Here is a 25591-nt window from a genome sequence, read left to right as displayed (position 1 = left end):
TCTGTGTGTAAGGGGAGATATTTAATAGAAGTCTTAGATTTTGCTTACAGAAAATTTAATTATTTTCATATTATTAATTCTATTTCTTGCTGGAAAGGAAGACATATACAAATGCTAATTTTTTATTATTAACAGTTGGGCCTTTCAAACAACAATATTGTCTTTTAATAGACAAAGAAAGAATAGTAGCTCTTGTAGATATTGTTCTTTTAATTTTTATGTGGATCATATTGAAAATGGCATACATTCACATAGTCCTTGGCACTCTCCCCCCTGCTTCCTCTCCCCCTCCAACAATGAGTGTTCAAGTTAACCATGCTACATCCACACTTATGCACATATTCAAATACATCTCCTCCATTAATTAACCTCATCCTTCTTTTGCTACCCTTACTTTCTAGCTTTGCTGAGATTTCTCCTCCTTTATCTGGAATCACTCTGATATCCGTAATACTCTCTAGTTTGGGCATATTACAGAAAATATATCTCCCTTCTCTTTCTGTGTTTAGCTGATCTCACTTAGCATAATGTTCTCCAGGTCTTTCCATCTTCTTGCAAATGATGTGATTTTGTTCTTCCTTATTGCTGAGTACAATTCCGTTGTGTGTATTTCCCATAATTTTGCAATCTATTCATCTGTTGATGGAGAACTAGTTTGGTTTCATATTTGGCTATTATGAATTGTGCTGTAATGAGCATGGTATGGATATGTTACTGTAGTTCTCTGATTTCAACCCCTTTGGAAATCTACCCAGGAGTGGTAGAGCTGGATCATATGGTGGATCTATTCCCAGTTTTCTAAGGAATCTCCACACAGATCTCCATAGTGGCTGAATTAGTTTGCACTCCCACCAACAGTGTAAAAGAGTTCCTCTTTCTGCACATCCTCACCAGCATTTGTTGTTATTTGAGTTCTTTATCTTGCCACTCTGTTTGGGGTTAGATGGAATCTCATCATAGTTTTAATTTGCATCTCCCTGATGGCTAATGATTTTTCCATGTATCTATTAGCCATTTATATCTCTTTTGTGAAGTATCTATTCAATTCAGTTGCCCATTTCTTGATTGGGTTATTTGTTTTTCTAGTGTAGTCTTTTGAGTTCTTTATATATTCTGGCTATTAGTCCACTATCAGAATGGTGGCTGGTAAAGATCTTCTCCCATTCTGTAGGCTTTCTTTTTAGGTTTTTGATGTTTTCCTTTGATGAGCAGAAACTTTTTAATTTGATGCAATCCCACTTGTTAATTCTTGCTTTAATTTCCTTTGCTTTGGAGGTTTTGTTGAGAAAATTACTGCCTGTGCCTACATGTTGGAGTGTTGAGCCTGTGGCCCTCCTCTAATAGCTTCACAGTCTGTGGTCTAATTTTAAGTCTTTGATCCATCTTGAGTTGATTTCTGTGCATGGTGAGAGGTAAAGATTTAGATCCATCTTTGTTTTCTTTACTTCTTCTTTTTCTTTCTTCTTCTTTTCTTTCTTTCTTTCTTTTTTTTTTTTTTTGGTGGTACTGGGGTTCCTGGAAACCCTTCTACCTCCAGGCTACACTCCCAGACTTATTTTATACTTTTTAAATTTGGAACCAGGGTCTCTTAAGCCCCCACGGCTGGATTTGAATTTGCTTAATCCTGATCCTCTTGTCTCTGCCTCCCAAATGCGGGCGTTACAAGCGTGCACCACCATGCCCGACTTAGCTCCATTTTTCTACAAATGGATAGCCAGTTCTACCAATACCATCTGTTGAAAAGGCTGTCTCTCCTCCATCATATGAGTTTGGCCCCTTTGTCAAAGATCAATTGTGTGAGATTGTTTCTGTATCTTCTTCCTTTTTTTGGGGGGGGAGGGTTGGGGATGGAACCCAGTGGCATTTGACCTCCGAGTTACATCCCCTGCCCTACTTTTTTATTCTTCATTTTGAAACAAGGTCTCACTAAGTTGTGGAGGACCTCACTAAGTAGCTGAGGCTGTCTGCAAACCACGATCCTCTGGTCTCAGCCTCCCAAATGCTGGGATTACAAGCGTGCACCTCCACACCCAGCTTCTGTATTTTCTTTTCTGTTCCCTTGGTCTTTTGTGCCAATACCATGCTGTTTTTACTACTATTGCTCTGTATTATAATTTGAAGTTAGGGATTGTGATGCCTCCTGCATGGGTCTTATTGCTGAGAATTGCTTTGACAATTCTTTCTATATAAATATATGTGATTTTGTTCTTCCTTATTGCTAATAAGAAAATCGTCTAAATATATGACGATTTTCATATAAAATTCATGACTGATTTTTCTAGGTATATGAAGAATGTCATTGGTATTGATAGGAATTGCATTGAATCTATAAATAATGTTTGGCAGAATGGTCATTTTGATGATATTTATTCTGCCTATCCACGGGAGATCTTTCCATCTTCCAAGGTCTTCTTCAGTTTCTTTCTTTAATGTTTTATAGTTTTCATTGTAGAGGCCTTTTACAAAGCCTTTGGTTCAGTTTATTCCTAGGTATTTAATTGGTTTTGAGGTTATTATGAATGGAATTATTTTATTTATTTCTTTTATTATGGAATAATTGTTGGCATATAGAAAAGCAACCATTTCTTTAGATTGATTTTTTTATCCTGCAACTTTGCTGAATTGGTTACTCAGCTCCAGTAGACTTTGGATTGAGTTCTTTGGGTCTTCTAGACAAAGGAGCATGTCCTCTGCAAACAAGGATACTTTTAATTTATCTTTTTCGATTTGAATTCCTTTGATATCCTTCTCTTGTCTTATTTCTGTGTCAAGAGTCTAGAGGACTATATTGAATGGGAGTGGTGATCGTGGGCATCCTTGTCTTGTTCTTGGTTTTAGAGGAAATTCTTGAAGTTTTGCCCCATTTAATATATTGTTGGCTTCGTGTTTATTGTATATTGCCTTAATGATGTTGAAATATGTTCCTTCTATTCCAATTTTCTGACATGTTTTTAACATGAATGGTTGTTTTGTCAAATGATTTTACAGCATCTAATGATATGATCATGTGGTTTTTCTTCTCAGTTCTATTTATGTGGTGAATAAAATGTATTGATTTGCATAAGTTGAACCAGCCTTGCTTTACTGGGATGAAACCGACTTGGTCATAATGTACAATTCTCTTGATATGATTTTGAATACATATAATTAGTATTTTTGCTTAGAATTTTTGCATCTATGTTCACCAAGGATATTGGTCTGTAATTTTCTTTCCTTTTAGGTATCTTTATTTGGTTTTGGTATTAATGTGATACCAGCCTCATAGAAAGAGTTTGGGAGAATTCCATCTCTTTCGATTTTCCAGAACAATTTGTGAAGTATTTGGATTAGTTCTTCACTGAAGGTTTTGTAGAATTCAGCTGGAAACCTATCAGGGCCTGGGCTTTTCTCTAATGGCAGAATTTTCATTGCTTGTTATTGTTTGGTTTAGGCTTGCTATGTCATCTTGGTTCAATTTAGACAGGTTATATGTGCTTAGAAATCTATCAATTTGTTTCATGTTTTCCCATCTATTGGAATATAAATTTTCAAAATAGTTTTGATAATCCTTTGATTTTTCCCACTGTCTGTGGTGATGTCTCCTTTTTAATTTCTATTTTTAATGATTTGAGTTGATTCTCTCTTTGGTTAGGTTGGCCAGGGGTTTTGTCAATCTTACTGACCTTTTCAAAGAACCAGCTTTTTGTTTTGTTGATTTCTTAAATTGCTTTTTTATTCTATATTTTATTTATTTATGATCTGATTTTAATTATTTCCTGCCTTCTGTTGGCTTTGTGATTATACTGTTGCAGTTTCTCTAGATCTTTGAGATGTATTATTTAGTTGTTTACTTGGCGACTCTCTGTTCTTCTTATGTGGGCATTCAATGCTATAATCTTTCCTCTTAACACTACCTTCAAAGTGTCACATAGATTTTGGTGAATTGTGTCTCTACTTTCATTTAATTCCAGGAATTTATTTCTTCCCTTATTTCTGATTTTACCCACTCATCATTCAATAGTGTATTACTCAATCTCCATGTATTTAAATAGTTTTGGTTTTTTTTATTCCTGTTGTTGATTCCAACTTTCATTTCATTGTGGTCTGAAAAGATGCAGGGAATTATATTACATCTTTTGAACTTGCTAGTGCTTGCTTTGTGGCCCAGGATGTGATCTACTTTGGAGAAGGTTCCATGGGCTGCTGAGAAGAATCTGTATTCTGCTATTCCTGGTTGAAATATTCTGTAGATGTCTATTAGGCCCAATTTGTTTACAGTTTTCTTTAGTTCTGAAGAGTCTTTACTCATCTTTTGCCTTGAATATTGATCTAGTGGTATGAGTGGTGTGCTGAAGTCTCCCACTATTATTGTGTTTGGGTCTATTTGAGATCTGATGTCCTGAAATGTGGTTGTACCTACATTTTGGGCATAAACATTTACTATAATTATATCTTAATATATCTTCTATATTAATAGAAGGAAGTATCCTACTTTGTCTCTTCCATTGTGTATTAGCTTAAAGTTTGTTTTGTTGAATATCAGCGTTGCTACCCCTGCAAAGCTGGGTTTGCTACCCTTGCAATGTTTTTGATCTGATATATCTTTTACCATCCTTTCACTTTCAGTCTATGAATGTTGTCGTCTGTAAGGTGAGTTTCTTGCAAGAAGAATATATTTAGATTATGTTTTTTAATCCACATTGCCAGTCTTTGTCTTTAACTTGGTGAGTTAAGTCCTTTGAAGTTCAGGGTTATTATTGAAATATGATTTTTGTTTCCTGCCATTTTTTGTTCTATCCTCTGTTTGATATAATGTTATTTCTTCTTTGCTTAGTTGCCCTGCTTATCAACTTCATCTCTTCTCTTGTTCTGAAATTTGCTTTTTTCTTCCTTATGGTTTATTTTTTTAATATTTCCTCTAGTGTTTGTTTTGTATTCATGAATTTTTTGAGATTCTGCTTATCTTGAACACTTTGGTTTTTGTTTCTCTATCAATTTTGAATAATGACCTTGCTAGATATAGCAGTTTTGGTTGAAAGTTGTTTTCTCCCAGGGTCTGGATTACATCATACCAATCTTTTCTGGCATTCATGACTTGGTTTGTAAAGTGTGGGTGATTTTTATTGTTTTGCTCCTGTATGACACCCTTTATTTTTGTTCTCACTTCTTTTAAGATTATTTCTTTAGCCTCTATGTTGGTCATTTTGGTATTGTTCTTTTTGTGAAGGATCAGATTCAGTGATGAATGAAGAAGAGTTGACCAGGCCTTGGGAGGTAAGCTATTTCTTTGTAGGCTCTGGGTGTCATTCATTTTTTCAAAAGAAATAACAAAAATTAATCTTAAAAATAAATGTACATTATATTGACAGATACTTTACTAAAAGACTAAATAATGTAGAGTAAGTAATGTAATAATGTAGATTATGTAATATAGTAAAGGTAGACTGCCACACTTTGGGGGGCAGAGCTTTTAAGTTCTTTACACATAAACTTGATTTATTTTGAACACACTCACTTCCTCTTTTTCATTTATTTTGTTTATAAGGATTATTCACTCAGAAATGCTTTGTTATGTCAATGTTTAACATCGTTTGATTCCTTCCTTGAAGCTTAGCTTTGCTCCTCCCGGGATTCAGGCATCCAAAGACATCTGCAAGGCCGGTGGGGTGTTCTTCTCGTAATGTGGACTGAGGAATCTATCTGGAGAAGTTCTAATTACAAGAGAAGGAAGAAAGCAAGCTTAGGTCAAGGATAAAACCCAAGTTCCCTTACCAGAGACATTAAGAGAGAGGGAAACAGGAGAGGCAGCCGAGGACCAAACAGAAACAGCTGATGTGGTAGGTTTGAGAAGAGTAGAATTCCAGCTGTCTCAAGAGAAAGCAATACATTTACTGAGGATGGGTACAGGTAGAGAAAGCTTCAGTGACCCCGTTTCACTTAGGTATTCTGCTGACCTAACAGGACTGCCAATTATTGTCTCTAGGTCATTACTGGAGGGCTTGTGAGTTTCTAACAAGAGAGAGATTTTCCCCTTCATCTCCTGAGTAGATTTGAGTATGGACATGGCTTGGTCAGGCCTGTGATCATACATAGCAGTGAATTGAGTGGTGCTGTTGGTAGAGGCAGAATCCTTAACTAGTGCCATAGAGGATCCCTTGATTGGATGGAGAAGGAAACAGAGTCAAACCATAGAGGGTTTATCTGTTTGCTTTTGTGGTGCTAGGAGTTATACTAGGGCCTCATGCCTGCAAGGAAAGTGATCAATCCCTGAGCTACACCTCCAGGCCAAAAGATGACATTTCTTTCAGAGCAGAAAAGACTTGCCATTTTCCTGTTTCATAATCTTTAAAATTAATGAGATATGAACCATTTTATATTTTTTGAAATTATTTGATGTAAACACATTGGGGTTTTAAAGGCTAATTCAAAGTTTTGGGGTAGACTATTTTAATAAAATTTTTCTGTTAAATTTTAAAGGAGGGGAAAATGTTAATTTCAACAATTTAGTTTTGATGAATTGTCTAGCAAAGCTACAAAACTGTGTAGTAGAGTGGAAGTTTCATAGTGATCCCAAGGTATTGTGAAAAATGCATGATATATTGCAAATAATGCTTCAATTCACATGTTCTAGTCTCCTCAGACTGATCAATCAGCTTATCAAGTTCCTATCCCCCACTTTACAATTTCAGAGAAAGATCATTTCCCTAGAAACAATGAAAGAGTGGAAAGTGTGTGTGTATATATGTTGTATATCTATATATTACATATATAGATTGCAGTCTAATCTCTTGAGAAGTGCTTACTAGAAAAATCTTTTCAGAAAGCAGTTCATTTCATTCTTCAAGTTGTTTGAAGAACATTGTTCCTAGATTTCAAATCTCACAAAATATATTTCCCTTGCTACACAGCAAGTACTTTGTTTTTCAATGTTTCTGTGAAGCTGTTATGAGTCTGACATAAGATGCATGTGAAATGTTCTGAAGTTTGGCAGATATAATGTAACTATCATGATTGAAACCAGCCAAGAAACTCATTTTTCAGGCCTCTTCAGTACCCTATATGAGACATTTTGACCTACACCATCAATTTAGAATTACACTGCTTTATACTGAATTTCACTAAGGCTTACTAACTTCATGAGTTGGTCCAGAAAAAATTCTTTGCAAATTTTCTTTGCTAGAAATAAAATTAAAATATATATTTTTCTGGATATGCTTTCTCCAACTAGTAGAATTAGAGAGAAAATCTTTATGGGATAGCACTTTCCATAAAACTAATATTTGCTAAATTAATCAATAACAAATATTATTATCCACAGAGCTGTGGTTTCACTGTGCAACTAACTAATGAGTCTTTGCAGTGTATTCATATGATCATATACTTGTGAAAATTTTTTGTAAGTTGTGTATTCTAAGGGAAATTGGTGAGAATCTATTCATTACCTCATTTATCATTTCCCTTTCACCACACTCAGTGGCACTGGAATAGGAGAGGGCATTTTTGGAAACTAAGAGGAAATAGAATTGAAGACACATTGAATTTGGGTTTTGTGGGATACTTGTGTATTTCTCAGTCACTTCTGGTAAAGACAAGTTATCTCTTGCTATCAGAGCAAAAAGGGCTGCCAGCCTGATACTAGTTCCTGTTCTCATCCACTATGAATTACATTAGAAAAACTCAGGGCCAGAGATCTCAAGGAGTTATGAAAACTTCCTATACTCCTTGTTACTAGGAGTGTGCAGGTAGCAGAGGACACACAACATTTGAAAAAGAGAAGCTAGAAGCTAACTAGGAGAGATTTTCCCCCAAACACCAGATTGTTAAAATTGTAGGTTGATGATTGAATTCTCCTAAATGTCCTGGTCAAAATGACCCTTGCCAGTAATATACTTGGTAATGGAATATATAATTATAAATGTGCCATACTTTTAAATTTTCAGGTGGGAATTTCATAAAACAGAATTGCTTGACATTTGTAAAAGCATAAAAATTAAGCATGACTATAAGCATCCAGTGCTTATAGTATCCAGCTATCTGTAATAGCTTATGTATGAAAAAGCTATGATGAAATTACCTTCAAAATTTGACAACTCTGAAAAGGTCACATGATGTCATCAATGAGTTACAGTACTCAAAGGAGCTCTAATAAACTACCAATCCTAATGCCATATTTTAATCTTTCAGGCTGTGGGAAAGACTAAATTATCCTTTCATTGATTTTATAGGAAATATTTAAAAAATCATCATTGAAAACAAATTAGAGTAGGTAGCCGAAAAGTGCAGAGAATACAATGCTCTAAATCAATATATATAATCAATAAAATGTTATGATGTTTTTCTGTAATTTGTAAAGTTGTAGTGTCAAATTTTTAGTATATGTAATTTGTGATGGCTTTATTTTGCATTCTAAATAAATAGTGGTTTTAAGTTACATACACACACACACACACACACACATATATATATAACTTACATATATATAAGTTATATTATTATTATTATTTTTTGGTGGCACTGGAGGTGGAACCCAGAGGCTTTCTATCTCCAGGCTATACTCCTAGATCTATTTTATATTTATATTTGGAAACAGGGTCTCATTAAGTTGCTGAGATCCTCACTCATTAGATGAGGCTGGCTTCGAACCTGTGTGATCCTCCTGTGTCAGCCTCCCAAGCGTGGGGCTTCCTAGCATGTGCCACCATGCTCGGCTTATATGTAAGTTATAATCACAATTATACATATATGAATGAACCCAGAGATATTCTACTTCTAAACTACACCCATGTCTATTTAAAAAATTCAAAATAAGGTTTTGCTAGGTTGCTGAGGATATCAATTATATTATTAATGAAGCTTTCCTAAATCTATATGCTTTAGTCCCTCTTCCCCCAAAATACTTGATGACATCTTCTATTTACACATAATACTAAACCTTTTTCTAATGGAGGAATAAATGATAGCATACATTTTAAATATAGAGTTTGATAATGCTTGACAAATGTATATGCCTGTGTCACCACGACAGTCAAGACACAGAATACTTTAATCACTTTAAAAGGTTCCCCTGTGGCCTGTCCAGTCAACACCTACTAGTTATCCCTAGCCATAGGCAACTGCTGATCTGCTTTCTTTCACTACAGATTATACTGGTCTTTCTAAAGTTTCATATGAATTGAATCCTATAAAATGTATTTTTTCTTCTTTTGCCCAGCTTAATATGGTTGAGATTTACCAATAATGTTAAAAGAATCAATAGTTAATTATTTCTTTTTGCTGAATAGTATTACTTGATAGATATTTGGAGTATTTTCTCTTTTGCCTACTATAAATAAAGTGCTAATCACATGCATGTTTTTATGTTAACATGTTTTTATTTTTCCTAGGTAAGTAACTAGTAACTGAATTATTATTACTGTTATTGTTATTAGTATTATTATCACTACTACTACTAGTAGTAGCAGTAGTAGTAGTAACAGTAGTAGTACTAGCAACAATTGAAGCAGTATTTCAGGTTGAACTCAGGGACATTTTACCTCCGAGTTATACTCAGCCCTTTTAAAAGTTTGTTTTTAAATTATTTTGAAACAGTGTCATGTTAAGTTGCTGAAAGTCTTGCTTAATTTCTGAGTCTAGCCTTAAACCTGCAACATTCTGTCTCAGCCTCCAAAGTACTGGATTTATTGGCATGTGCCACTAAACCTAGCTAAAAATGGAATTTCTGAATCTTATGTTCAGTATACACTTATGGAATATTGAATATTAATTATTTTGTGGCACAATTTCACATCTAGCTCAAAAATTTTAATATACATTCAATAAACATTTATGGAATACACTGTGGAAGATGGCAAGGAATTATAGCAATACAATACAAACCCTACTTTAAAGGGAGAAAAGAAAGGCAAACTTGCAAAGGTAGAATTTCTCAGGATTGGAGGTCAGTAAAGGCCTAAAGTGGACGTTAAAATATTATAGGGTTCCATTAGGTAGATTTTGGGTTAGGATACACCAATTTTAATGTGTAAAGGCATAGAGGTTTAAAAGCACACTGTATCTGGAAAGCTGCCAGTATTTTGGTATTGTAACACAAAGATATAGCTGGGTAGACCAAAGGGGAAGACTCAGTAGTATGGAGAAGTATTCCTTCCTTAGTGAGGTCTCACTTCTGATGTAACTTATCACTGTCCCCTTTTACTGGCAGCATACTTCAAGCATATTACTCTTTCTTTCTTTTGTAGTAGGGATGGAACTCAGAGGAATCATACCTCTAATCTATAACCACAGCTCTTTTTATTTTGAAAGAGGGTCTTGCTAGGTTGTTGAGTCTCACGATATTGCTGAGGCTATCCTCAAACCTGCTATTCTCTTCTGTTTCAGCCTCCCAAATACTGGGATTATAGGCAAGCACCACTATGGCCAGCTCCTATTTCTCTTTAAGAAACTGTATGATATATGTTAGATATATGTCTCCTCTACTAAATTGTAAGCTCCTATGGGGTATCTTTGCTATCTTCAGTGCTCACAATGCTTGACACTAGGGCATCAGAAAATTGGAGTTTATGTAAGAATGAATGAACAAATGCGAATAAATGGAATGAAATAATCTTCCTTCTCTGTCCCTGAACAAGCTTGTAAAACACACACACACACACACACACACACACACACATTTTATCAAATACCTAAGAGACAACTTTCTGAAGGCACATTAGAAATACATATTTATTTCTCTATGTTGCAGGGTCAAGCATATAATCACATGAGCTTGATTTATTAATTTCAGTTGTTTTTATGATCAATACTGATTTCATGACCTCATTGACTTTGGAGCGATCTGCTTGGATGGCTGAAATAGTTGAAATGAATGGATCAACTGTGCAGCAGTTTCTCTGAATTTTGTGGGAATGTTGGCCTTAAAATTGTAATGCTAACGAAAGCCTTGTTGTTTAACAGAAGCTAGAAATCCATATATCATGAGCTATCCATGAATTGATGCTGCTATTTTCTAAAGGTTGTTTTCATTTGTGCCATATCTCATAAAATTCTATTACCTTTATGATCTTCATTTATACAGGTTCAATAGCTGAAAATCCCACTTTTACTTATGAAAATCTGGCAATTTGTTGTAATAATAAATAGTATTTATTTCATTGCCCATTCACTTCAGTAATAGCAAAATAAATTTACAATGGGAGAGGAAGAGAATCTGAAAAATAATTTGAAAATAGTTTAGAAAAATAGAGTTGACAACTGAACAAGTTATTTTTTAATTTTTTCATGATATCAAATTTATTGCGTTCAACTAATTGGAAAAATGATAAAGTTATCAGATTACAGATGATTAAAAGTAATTTCTATAATAAACATATAAAAGTCAATCAGTAAGACAAATGAACAAATTATGAAGGACATAGGCTGTTCTGAATTATTATTGAATTAAACTGATCATATATGTAGGCATTTAAGACAATCTACTTTGAGTGAAAGGGGCAAGGCAAATTATTCTTTCAGAACAACATGTAGTATGTGAACTTTCCCAGGCAGAGAGAAAAGGATTATCAATCTAGTAACAATCCTCTCTCCATCATACCACCTGAGAGCAGTAAGACTCAGAAAACTAATGGCTACCTGTTCTCTGTCAGATGTGGAAGCTAGAGAGAAAATAGAAAACAAAATGGAGCTTATGAAAAAGAAAAGAAAGACCAGTACAGTAGTGAAAGGGAATCAGGTAGGAGGCTAGGGGAAAGGGCAGTGTGGGGGATGTTTTTGCAGATCCTTTTCCTAGGAGAATGGGCATTGTAGTCCAACAAGGAAGGCATTGCTTTTCAAATTCCAATGGAAGTATTTAGAAATATATGAGGTGATGATTATGTTAATTTGCTTGACAGTTTTGGTCACTTCTCTGTATGCCACAATAAGCATATAAACATCTTGCTTAATTGTTATTATTATTATTGTTAGTGGTAGTAGTATTTTGTGCTAGATAATGAACTCAGGGGCATTCTATTTCTGAACTATACCCCAAGCCCTTTTTTATTTTTATTTTTTGAGACAGAGTCTTACTAGGTTGCTGAGACTCTCACTATGTCGATGATGCTGTCCTCGAAGCTGCAATCCTCCTGTCTCAGCCTCCCAAGCACTAGATTACAGGTATGTACCAGTAAACCCTGAAAAATAGTGCTGTATTCTCTCCCCCTTCCACAGTCACTACTTTTTAACATGTAGCTTTGTTTTTTTTTAATATTTTTATTGGTGCATTATAGTCTTATATCATAATGTAGTTAGTTCATAGATACAGAGGCATACATAGATACAGAGGCATACATAGATACAGAGGCATTACATACATTGTGCTACTGGGCACAGCACTTGATATACAACTCCGGAGTATGTTTCCAAAAGGACTGAAATCAGAATACTATAGTAATTAATGCATATCCATGCTTGTAGCAGCATAATTCATAGTAGTCAAATTATAGAACCAACCCAAGTGTCCATTAACAGATAAATGGATTACAAAAATCATAGGATATATACACAGTGGAATTCTACTCAGCAATAAAGGACAAAATTATATTCTTTAAATATATATAATACAAATAAAGTGAACAATTCTAACAAATAAGAAAGGGATGATAATGACTTAGGGAAGGTTGACATGAAATTGCAGGTAAGAGTTAGTGGGTGGCTGGGGATGTTCCTGCCCCATTATAGTCTCTTTTGACTTAGAATGCTATTCCTTCCAGGTCTAGATGCTTTCCTTCTTTGACTTTTCATTCTTTACACACTGACTTTGACCCACAGTTGCTCTATTGACTGCTGCGCACACAATGGTGAGCCAACTTCATGTTGTCATTATCCTTAGGGAGTGAGTGAAATGAATAGTGGGGTGGATATTAGTGGGAAAAATTTTGTGTATGTGTGTTATTCTGGAATACTGAGTTCCAACAATAATTTCAACAGTTTCAGCATGGTTGAATTAACTATACATTCTCCAAAAGGTGCTTTGAAAACATGATGCCTATTTATATATTCACTCATGTTGCTTTACTTAATAATTTTCTTCCTCCTTCACTTCCTGATTTTCTAAGTATTAATTATCTTGTTTGGGGAAAACTCTTTGATATTTCTTAGAGACTTCATATGCTTGAACTCAGTTTGCAATTCTGATCTTGCTTTTGAATTATTTAAAAAATGTGTTAGAATCTCTTTTTAAAAAACAATTTGAGTTTTATAGATCTGTAGAGCTTGAGTTGAAAATGCACAGATAGGCACTTAAATGCATTTTGGTAATAATTGTTTCAAAATTAGATAGCTGGAGAGTTATTAGAGAGAAAATTAAACTTTATAATAAATCTGTTGTGAGATTAAGAGGGCAATTGCAACAATTTGGCAAGAATGCAATTTTTGTTTTGTTTTTGTACCTTTTAAACTTTTGTTAAAAAATTAAAGCATATTTATTTTTAATTTATTCAACAGTTTGTGGCGAACACATTGGTAGGTAAGGGAGATATGAATATAAATAAGGCAGGATCCGTCCTTTACACAGCTGTGTTCTATTAGAGAGGAGTGATATGTAAACAAATAAAAGTTGTGCAGCATTTCAAAAGCCACTATAATGGTTAAAAGAAAAGCTTGAATGTCTCTAAATCTCAGGTGAGAGTATTAGTGTGTCAAGTCATGCAATTTTGAATAATTCACTTAGGCTCCCTTCCTTCATTTATCTGCAAACTGTGTAGTTTATTAGTACCTACTTCCTGAGGTGATTGTGATCATTAAATGACTTACAAAAAGTGCTCATCTTAATATGAGGTAATCTAAAATGCTTTCTGAATGTGAGGTATTATGATACCAACAAGGTTTGAAGTTCAGTTTCATATAAGGAAGCGGTCAACTGTACTGAAAGGTAGCTCATGAAATAGTTCATTAAAATAGAGGCGATAATTTTTAATGTCCTAGATCTATTAGATAGCGACTGCCTTTGCTCTTTGTAACAAATATTCATTGAAAATCTTGACAATGCTACTAGGCATCCCTTTTGCAGATTCTTAAGCATAAAACTGTCAAATAAATTTTATTTCATCTGCTTTCCTGCAAATGATTATACCCATAGAGTCAGTGGTAATCTCTGTTTAGGTGCATTGTTTACCTCAGGTACTTAGGGATTCCTCACCTAGGAGTAGAAAATAACATAACCCTATAACCCTTGATCTTCCTGGGAAGAAGGGATACAAATAATGAGAAAGAGGGTAGAGGTCCAGATATCTTACTTATGGCAAAAGTAATACTTTAGAGGATGCAGGTCATTTTCTTGTCTGATCTCAGATTAATTTTGTGTCAGTTCCCTGGTTTGATCTGAACAATGCAAAATGAATTTCTGGGGCTTATTTGTACTGCATTTCAGTCATGCTTTCCATTGGAAAGCACTGGTGCTGCAAGAGGAATATACAGGCAATTATAGTGTGAATAATACCCATACCTTAGGGAGAAACACATGATAAAAGTGCAGGTCCTTCCTTCCTTCCTTCCTTCCTTCCTTCCTTCCTTCCTTCCTTCCTTCCTTCCTCCCTCCCTCCCTTCCTTCCTTCCTCCCTCTTCCTCTTCCTCCTCCTCCCTCTCTCTCTGTTTCAGGCATCTCTGGCAGTGAACACGATGTCTATGTGGTTCCAGCTCCCTCTGATCAGGCATTTCCTTCTAATTTGTAGCACATGTTAGAACCCAGGTTTTGCTAGCTTTGAAGGGATGGCTCAATATGAGCTACATCCCCAGCCCTATTTTTAAATTTTTATTTTGAAACAGGGGCTCGCTAGGTAGGTGAGAGTCTCACTGCTGGCTGATGTTGGGTCTTGAATCTGCGATCCTTTTGTCTCAGTCTCACACCTACTGAGATAACATGTGTCTACCACCACACCAAACTCCATATCCCTACATTTCATGAGGCAAGTTCCTTTTCTTAAGTGTCATCTTCTCTGTGGGACTTACCCAAATATTCTTTGATGAGAATTAATTTTGTCTGAACACATCACACTGAATTGCAATGGTCTGTGCAGCTGATCTCTACTAGAGTTTGAGGATGTCCATATTAGGAGTCATTTTTACCATTTTAATTTACCTCCATATGTTAAGTGTTCAGTAAATGAATATTGAAGCACTAGTTCACTTGGTCTCTTATGATTTATACATATATTTGATCATTTATATCTGTATCTCACTTACTAAGTTGTGAACTCTTTGGAGGAGGGCCAAAAGAAAGCGACTCTTGCTTTATTCTGTTTTAGATTCTTGCCTTACCACAGCATCCTATTTATAATATATTACATGGTAATATCATGAGTTTGGCAAATTTTTGTTCATATATGGCCAAATTTGTAATCGTAATCCTCGTAGAAAGTTTCAAAATATCATGCAGTACATGTTCAGTTCCTGAACATCAAAACATTTTTTTTTTGGTTGGTTCTGGAGGTTGAACTTACTGGTATTTTGCCTCTTAGCTAGACCTCCAGTCCTTTTTTATTTATTTTATTTTGAAACAGTTTCCCTAAGTTGCAAGGTTCTTGCTAAATAGTCAAAGATGGCCTCAATCATCCTGTCTTAGCCTCCTAAGTACTGAAATTAAGGGCATGTACCACCACTCCCAGATTTTAGAACTATTTTTGAGTAGCTACTGCAGAAAAACAAATAATAGAGTTATACTAACAAATATTGTTTTCATCTTAATAATCAAAATAATCTGGAGATATACAAAATAAAATGAAGACTGATATTTGTGTTAGCCAAAGACCAAACAACACTGTAAAGTTAATTTTTAAGTTATTAATCATTTCAGCATGACATAGACACATAAGTGTAACATAATTCTCAATGATGAAGCTTAAGGAAAAGTTGCATAAACATTCATACTCATTAATAGTATATGGCACAATTTTATAATTATGAGGTGAATACTATGTCAGACAGAACATAGTATTCTATAATATTGTGAAAGTATCCTAAAAGAACATGTCTTACATTTAAACTGGGTAATTTAAGTAGTTTCACAAAGAGACTACTTGCAAAGTTTTTCAAAGAACAAGGGAGAGAGCCGTGCCATAGGCCTAGTAACAGTTACCAAGGTGATTGAGTAGTTATCAGGAACAGAGCTTTATGGGCAGCTTCTCCTGAGAAAGACAGTGAGCGTTGGTGGGGCCTCAGCAACCCCTGGTTGTGTGGCAGGAAGTGTGTCAAGGAGGAAGTATCCTACTTTCATTTTCTTCCTGCTCTCTGCACGTTCCTCCCACAGGTTGAAACCTGTCGACAACCAGAAAGCAGGAAGACCATTTTATGTAGGTTCCTAGGTCACAGAAACAGGTGGCAAAGGGCAGGGTGAACATGAAACAGCTAGAATAGGTATTTGATTCTGGGGAATTAAAGAGTGCCTCATATATATAAATGTATATATTTTAATTTCTCTTGCTCCTAGTATAAGGACAGCTATTTGAATGAGAATATGGGATAATTTTTTCTTAGAAAATATAGGTATTAATTGTCAGAAGTGTTTCATGGATTATAGTATTTCAGTGTATCATAGTTGCATGCAAAATTAATCTCTTTTTAAATAATTTTAAGGAGATCCTTCTTGTTCTAGAACTAAAGATCCCTAGTCCTCAAAACATCACCTTCTATCACTTAATCAGTGTTAGTTCAAATAATGTGACGTATTTGCCATTTCTCATGTATCGTTTTTTATCAGAAATTTAATTTAATTTATTTATTTATTTATTTTGGTGGTATTTGGAGTGGAACCCAGAGGCTTTCTACCTCCGGGCTATACTCCCAGACCTATTTTTTATTTTATTTGGAAACAGGGTCTCACTAAGTTGCTGAGAGCCTCACTAAGTAGCTGAGGCTGCCTTCGAACCTGTGCGATCCTCCTGTCTCAGCCTCCCAAGCACAGGGATTATAAGCGTGCGCCACCACGCCCGGCGTTATCAGAAATTTTAAGAAGTCTAGAATAACCAGGAGTTAGAATTAGAGGCATCTTGAAGACATCTTCTGTCCTTTGTGGCAGAGAGAGAGAGAGAGAGAGAGAGAGAGAGAGAGAGAGAGAGAGAGAGAGAGGGAGGACATGTGTCCCTTTCCCATTGTCGTTCTCTAAGGCCACTAAGTTTGATTGGTAAGAGGGTTTGAAAAATTTGAAGAATTAGATCAGTTACATAATACCTTTGCTTTCCCTTTTTAACTCCAACTTCAACTTTTTCTGAGATAATTTATTTTCTATCCCTTTAATCATTTTGTCTGTTCTCTGGACTATTTCCAGTTTCTCCACATTCTTTTAAATAAAGCTTAACTATTACAAAGGGCTATTCTGGGAAATCATTACTTAAAGAAAAATTATTAAAGCATTTAAAAGTTTAAAAATGGCTAAATAGATGTTAAAAATGAAATGTTCCTGTCTAATAATGCTGATAGTGGAATCATAGTAAATTAAATTACATTAGGTCAAGGCATAAAACCTTGAATGAGTGTCAAGCATATCAGGACTCAAGAAGGAAACCCTTTGTTAGGAGAAAGTGACTGCAAAAAACCAAAAATAAAACTCTAAGATGAGAGAACTTTTCCTTAGATAGTCAATAAAAAGCCTTGGTTTTAGGAAGTTGGGATGCTATAGTGGATACAGATCTTAAAGGAGCTGATACTTTATTATATTAAAACAAAAAGACAATATTTAAGATTCTCTTGAAAAGGGTTTATAGCACTGTGTATTGAAAGAATTAAAACTAACAAGTTACAAAGCAGTTTATATAGCAAGGATTATCTGAGTGAATAAAGCATTATATACTTTATATCATTTTCTGAATGCCTGCCCCTATGTGTGTGTGTGTGTGTGTGTGTGTGTGTGTGTGACTGGGAATTGAACCCAGGGGCATTCAACCTCTAAGATCTACCCTCAGCCCTATTTCATTTTTTATTTTTGTTTTTAAAACAGGATCTCACTAAGTCACGGAGGGCCTTCCTAAATAGTCAAGGCTCGCTGTGAACCTGCAATCTTTCTGTCTTAGCTTCCCAAATACTAGATCTACAGGCATGTGCCACCATGCCTGGCTTACTCCAATTTTAAAATCAACCATTAGAATTAATGAAGGAAACACTTCCATTGACATTGTGTACATATGTGACAATACCAAGGCCAGTTTCAATATCCTGTATGGGGAAAAGAGGACTGGAGAGGGAGCTGGGGGAAAGCCTACCAAGTTATGTGTGCATGTATGTCACTGTCACTAAGAACTATGATATGATGTGAGACTTTAATTCACCAGTAAAGATATAAAAATTTATGAAACTCCACACATGTAGAATTCTATCACCTTTTATGTGATTAATTCATTAAATTTGAATCCAATATGGCTTGATCCTAAAGCCTGTTTTCCATTAAGTGATGCTATAATTTTTTAGTAAAAATAACATGCCAGGAAAATCTTACATTTTAGTATTTTATTTTTTTGCAAGCTTAAGCAAATTTTATTATTACAAAGGTAGAAAAAAGGGACAGAACAACAGAGCACTGCATCAGAGGAATGCAGTGGAGTGCCTTGAAAATATGAAACTGAAGTTTTTGAACATAGAACAGTTTTTATAAGGATTCATTATCTTTTATCCTGCTTAACCAATCATTTTTTACCTGCCTCTGACATGATGCAGGTATAGGTCTGCCCACTATCTCCAGTGAAAGCCTTTGTTATCATTATAAAGATTTACTATCTCCCACCCTGCTTGACCATTAGTCTTTTTATCCACCCCTGACCTGATGCAGGTGCAAGCTTTTGTTATGACTGAGATGTGTTACTTAAAGCCAGGGGTCACATGGTATATGCCCTCTTTGACAAAGGCCTGTATCATCTTTCTGCATCCTTGGGGAATTTTAGCCTTTTTAAAAATCTATATGCTAGAAGTTATTTATTATGTAAACTCATCTTTAGAGTATGGAGGCCCTGGACTACAACTCTTTTGTATACTTGGTAATCAATATAGGGTTCTCTTAACAACTTTAATCTAACATTCTATGTTTAGCTGGGCTAACAGCTAACTTTTAACTGACTGAGGTCAGTATTGGCTACAGCTCTTGGCTGACAGCTTAGAGGCAGATAAAAGGATTTTATTGTTTTGCCTAAGTATGAAAGCTTATTTATTTATTTATTCATTATTTATTTGTGGTACTGAGGATGGAACCCAGGGGCATTCTACCTCTAAGCTACACCCCTAGTCCTAATTTAGTCTTTTATATTTTTTGAAACAGGGTCTCACTGAGTTGCACATGGCGTCACTAAGTAGCCGAGGCTATCCTCAAACGGCCATCCTCCAGTCTCCACCTCCCGAATGCTGGGATTACAAGCATGTGCCACCAAGCAAGGCTGAAAGCTTATTCTTATTAGCTATTAATACAGCTTTTATTAACAATCATACAGGCTCAATCCCCATCAACACTCCTCCCCATCTTTTTATTAACTTCCTGACACCTGTCACGCCAAAGGGAATAGGGACAAAGAAAGTCATTTGAGCTATTTCCATGCTGAGAGAGGTCGAAGTGGGACCCCGCTTTGAGGGTGTGAGAAAGCCACTTGGGAAGGTTAGATCAGCCAATGTTTGAGGTGTCCATGGCTGTCCAGGGAGCTCTGGCAGATGTTCATCTGGGATATTATCTGGAGCATCATCTGGAGCTTGATGGGTTTAATTCTGTTGAAGACAAACTTAACCACACAATTTAGTAACTATGGGCCAAATATAAGTATGAAATTAGAATGGCCTCCAGAGGTAGGCTTAATAGAAACATACTGCAAGACTTTTAACTAAGTTTTATATAAAAACTATATTTATCACATATGCAAATTTTTTTCTTTACAAATATTTCACAAACACTTTATGACTTGCCTCAACCCCTGGATTTTTAACCTAGTCTTTTTTGTTCCATTTGGGACAGTCTTAGTATAAACCTTACTTTATACAAAATGCTTTTTTTAAATTTTTACCAGTTTTTCGTGTTTCCTATGCTTTCTCCACCAGAACTTTTTATACCCACACACTTTCCACATCTGTTTCTTGTTTCTACATACCAGCTGACCCCAAAACAATGCCATTTTATAATACTGTTTAAACACCAACAGTTAAGAAACCCATTTAATAGACTCAAGTGTTACTTCAGACCTTATGAGGTTAAGAGCATTTTAAAGCATTACTCACATTTTACATTTACCCAACTTAATAACTGAATTATGGATTACCACAGAAAACTAAGACATCAGGTAAGCATCACCAATTAAGAAATTTTTTTTTTTTTGCCAAGGGGGGAAAAACTTTAAGGCAATGCATATTGTATTTGATATTCATTAAAACTCCCTTTGGAGTCTCTGGCATAATTAAGAATAGGAGAAGTAGAAGTCACCCCAGGAGCAGGTTAGTTTTTGAGTAAAAAAATGTGTTTTAAGGGATGGCTGGAAATGCCCCGAACTATTACTTTATAAGAGGATCTTGGACTGGGAGAATATTGTAGAGCAGAAAACATGATACTCATATCCACTAAGAATCAGACAGCTTATGAGCCCACCATTAGAGTTACCCAAATTTCCTCAGTCTTAACCCAGGTGGTGGGAGCCTGGAGAGGCAGCCCTGGGGCCTATCACTGGAGGCGTGGAGTTGAGGACCCCAAATCCCTCTGGATCTGGGGGCACTCAGATTTCTAGTAATCCCCTCTGCACTTTGGGCAAGGCCTCGGAGGTCGTTTGTAGCCTCCCGATCAAGGGCACTGACTTTTGAGATGCCTTGGATCTCCACACCTGAAGCAGACCTGAGCCTGGGCTCCATGGGGTCAGCATGCACTTGTACCATGGTTTTTGTGGAATCGGCATTTAGACACATGGCCACTAGAATTTTCTCATGGCGTTTTTCCTCTCGTTTCTCCCTTTTCAAGTCTCTATTATAGTAGACAGAGTTAGCAGTCTGCACTAATTGGTTCAGCATGTATTTTTCCAGATCTGACATCAGTTTTTGGAGTTTCCTACTTATATCTAGTGCAGACTGGGTTAAAAACTTGTCTCTGATGATGGCGTCCCTTTCTACCAAGTCTGGAGTCAGGTTGGTGAATTTTATCATGGCTTCCTTTAGTCTCTTGAAGAAGGCCATTGGGGACTCCTCTGTATTTTGATCAGTGGCAGCCAATAAACCATAGTTGAGGTGTTTGGTCTTAGCTCTTTTTACTCCCTCAATTATGCAGTATAAAAAATGGGAACTTTGCCTGGTGTGGTGGTGCACGCTTGTAATCCCAGTGCTTGGGAGGCTGAGACAGGAGGATCACACAGGTTCAAAGCCAGCCTCAGCTACTTAGTGAGGCTCTCAGCAACTTAGTGAGACTCTGTTTCCAAATAAAATCTAAAATAGGTCTGGGAGTATAGCCTGGAGGGACTATATTATATTACCTCCCCCCCCCAAAAAAAAAGGGGAACTTTTCCAAACATACCTTGTATTGTTATGGTCCCATAGGGGATTGTCTGGTGGGACAGACACCAGACACATTAGGATCATTTATTCTATTCTCACAGAGGGCTGTTGGGAATGACAATAATCATCACCTACTTTCCTAGCCATCTTATATACTCAATCTCTCTCTCTGGTGACATCAGTGAAGTCAGGGTCTGATCTAAGAGCAATTTGATTTTCCTCCGGGTTAGACTATATGAAGAACTGAGCAACCTGAATGTCTGCATATATTGCTCAGGGTGAGTGGTATAACTATCAAGGTCCCTTTTAATTTCTTTAAGCTCAGCCAGTAAAAATGGCTTATGGATAGATTGAACTCCAACCTCTTCCACCCCACACACATGGCTATCAGGGGAAACATTCATTTTAGCCCTCTTGTAACTAGTCCTGGCTGTTGTTTTTTAGTTTTGAGTGTCTCTCAGGCCCCCTGGTTGGAGGGGGCTGTATCATGGTATGGAGGGACCCCATTTATCCCCCCAGAAAGCTAAGGGGAGCTCTACTGGTGCTCTAGCTCCTGTATGGCGGTTGTCATACTTTGCTGGGCCTACCTGTTCTTTAGGTTTTGCCTCCATGGCTGCTGCTCAAAATACCTCAGGCTTGCAATCTTTGAATAAGTCTGGGTGGCTCTGGAGAGAGTAAAACACTGAATATATGGCCTCTCATTGTACGTGTCCCCCCACCACCCACACAACAATACTATCTGCAAGATAGTATTAAAATTTAAGCTTTCCTGTGGTGGCCAGGCCTGCCCTTTCCTCAGCGAGTACTGTGGCCAAGCTTGAGTGAAAAAAAAAAAAAAATAGAGCTCATTTCCTTAAGATCTGAAAATCTAACCTATCCCAGTTTCTGAGGATATTGCTGGGATCCCATCTATGAGAGAGAGAGAGAGAGAGAGAGAGAGAGAGAGAGAGAGAGAGAGTAATTGGAGGGTGCACAAAAGATTGCTCTTCTTTCTTGCATACTGTGAAACTGAGTGGCCCACCTAAGGGTGTCCAGCTGGGAGCTTGTGTGTTTGGACTTGGTGGGAGTGGCCTCACTGCCCCTACCAGGAAAGGTCTCTATGGGCTTAAGGATTTGCTACTCTTGCTCCTGCCCCACATCTGCCCATCTCTGCCTGTTGGCCTCTCTATATATGGATAAGGTTCCCTATAGCCTTATTTGTAACCTAGATATTTTTGATATTTTCAATTAAGAAAGCATTGCAGTTCCCAAAACACTCTCATTATCTATGGATGAATCATGGCCATTAAAGCCAAAGTCTCCAGTGTGAGAGGATCCTACCTCTCATTAATTTGCCTCCCTGAGAATATGCCACAACTTAGATGGGGATAAAAATTCAAGGCTGTCAAGAAGTTTGAAATGGTCACCCACGGGCACTTTCTTTCTGGTTTCTACCCTGAGGGCTTTTCAATGCATACAGGGGAACTGTCTAGCTAGATAACAGCAGAGGGGAACCCAGGAACCAGAGAACAGATGTCCTTATAACCTCCAACACAGAGTCTGTGTACAGTAGGGGAATGGATTTTTTTGAGTACATAGCCTGCATATGAAAAGGTGAGCATTCTCCTTAAGTTTTATTTCCCAGAGGTCTTTTTTTTTAGCAGTGTCTTGTCTTTGATGGGGAAAGAATGGATGGGCACTTGTTGGGCCTTACAAGACAGTAGTGGGTTTCCCCAGAACCCCGATCTTGACATAGATCTAGCCTCACTTATGAGAACATAAGGCAACATGAGCTGTTACCTTGAAAGGTATGAGGCTCTCCTACTCTAATTAAAGGGAAATTTTCTTTTCCCCTGGAGAGTATGCTGTAGCTAAGTGGTGGTAGGGGTTTTTCACAATCATAAAGAGCCCAGTAATCCTCTAGAATTCGATCACGTTTTGAGGAGGGTCACTAACCTTCAAAATATAGTGGTGTTAGGCCACTGTAGGCTGGAGCCCTGCTGTTGGGTGCCAAAACTGTAATGGTTTGAGGTGTCAAGGTGGGTTCTTGTTCTTAGCTAGTTTAGAAAAGATAATCAGAACTATACTGTTGCAAGCTTAAGTAAATTTTGTTATTACAAAGATAGAAAGAAAGGACAGAACAATAAAGCACTGCATCAGAGAGATGCAGAGTGCATTGAAAATAAGACACTCAAAATCTTACATTTTAATAAATAGCATATTTTGTTTGTTTTTAGGTACAAATGTGTAACTATTTCTGAAGTATAAATTTAGGATGCTAGGGAAGCACTCTACCAATCAACTACATTCTCAGTTCTTTTTGATAATAGGAATTCTTACTGAGGTGAGATGATAACTCATTATGGTTTAGGTTTGCATTTCCCTGCTATTTAATGATATTGAGCACTCAAAAAATGTTGGCCTTTTGTAGCTCTTCTTTTGATCAATGTCTATTGCCCACTTTTTCATTGGGTTATTTTCTTTTTTCTTTTTTTTCCTATTGAGTCTTTGGAGTTACTTTTTATTTCTGGATATTAATCCCCTGTGAGATACATAGTTTGTAAACATATTTTCTCATTCTCTTGTCTCTTTATTCTGTTGATTGTTTTCTTTGCTGTGCATATCAAGAAGCTTTTTGATATGATGAAATGCTATTTGTCTATTTTTGCTTTTGTTTCCCATGCTTTTGGGTTTGTGTCCAAAAAATCTTTGCCTATTGTAAAGCACTGAAACATTTCTCCTGGTTTTCTTCTAGTAGTTTTCCATTTCCAAGACTTACATTTAAGTCTTGTGTTCACTTGAAAGTTGATTTTTAAAATAAAAATATGATAGAAGCCTGGGGTGGTGGCACATGCTTGTAGTACCTAAATTTGGGAGGCTAAATAGGAGATAGCCTAAAAGTTTTATTAAACAAAACCCCTTAAATAGCCAAGCAACCTTATGCAAAAACAACAAAGCAGGAGGCATCATACTACCTGACTTCAAAACATAATATAAAGCTGTAGTAATCCAAACAGTATATTTGTGGACATCCTCAGCTACTTAGTGAGGCTGTTTGCAACTCAGTGAGACCTTGTTTCAAAATAAAGAATAAGAAATAGGGTTGGGGAGTCGCTCAGAGTTAGAATGCCCCTGGGTTTCATCCGTAGCATTTACGAGCCCTGCTAAAACTTGATCTCTATTGCCACAAAATCAGCGCTTTTCATAGCCAGAAAATGCCATCAGCAGAGAAATAAAAAATGTAAACACAAGGGACAGAGAAAAGAAAGACTAGAAGGACAACCAGAGACCAGAAATCAAGCCCGTAATGCAGCAGCGGGGCCGTGCCAGCACCATCTTCCCTCACAGCACCAGGATACAGAGAGGAAAGGTAAGCAAGGAGCTGAAGTGAGCAGTTTCAGATCATTCGGGTATAATTCAGCAGTTCTTTCAGCGCAAAGAACGTCTAAAACTCCCAGTGGTCAAGCTCATCACACCTTCCAGGGACTCAGAACAGAGCGCAACACCAGAAAAGAAATACGCCAGCCTCACAGCCAAGCACATGGCAGCGGCGCCATATTGCCAGCAGGTCCAGCCTCACGGCCAAGGGCATGGCAGCAGCACCATATTGCCACCAGCTCCAGCCTCATGGCTGGGGGCATGGCAGCAGTGCCATATTGCCAGCTGCAACAGTGAGTTCTCCGCGCCCTTGACAGCTCCTGATCAACACGCACAATAACCATGAGTGAAATTTCAGCCCCTAAAGGAGAAATCTCTGTACTGCATGCCCAGGGACTTTGATAATCTCCCTGGGTTTGAGATTTTGCAGTCCAACCTAGTGAAGGAGTAGTGGTGGCAAAGATACCACACCTTAGTCGCAGCTCCTTGTGGGAAAATGCCCAGCCTGGCACCCCCCATGGTCTCGTGGAGCCTTGATTAACTTCCTGGGTATGAGACTTTGTGATACAACCCAGTAAGGGAGTAGTGGCAGCTGAGATTACCAGACTCAAGATACAGAGCACCCTAAGTGAAGTCGTAGTGACCCAGGGAAGGCACAAACTTCTGAAATCATGGGAAAGAGGAACAACAATAGAGCAATGAATGCCCACAATCCCATATTGTCAGAACTTGATAACACAGAAATTCACAGATCTCCAGAAGATCAAATCAGGAATATAACTGTAGA

This window comes from Muscardinus avellanarius, assembly GCF_963383645.1.
Source record: "Muscardinus avellanarius genome assembly, chromosome: 1".
Taxonomy (NCBI): Eukaryota; Metazoa; Chordata; class Mammalia; order Rodentia; family Gliridae; genus Muscardinus; species Muscardinus avellanarius.
This window is presented reverse-complemented; position numbering follows the sequence as displayed.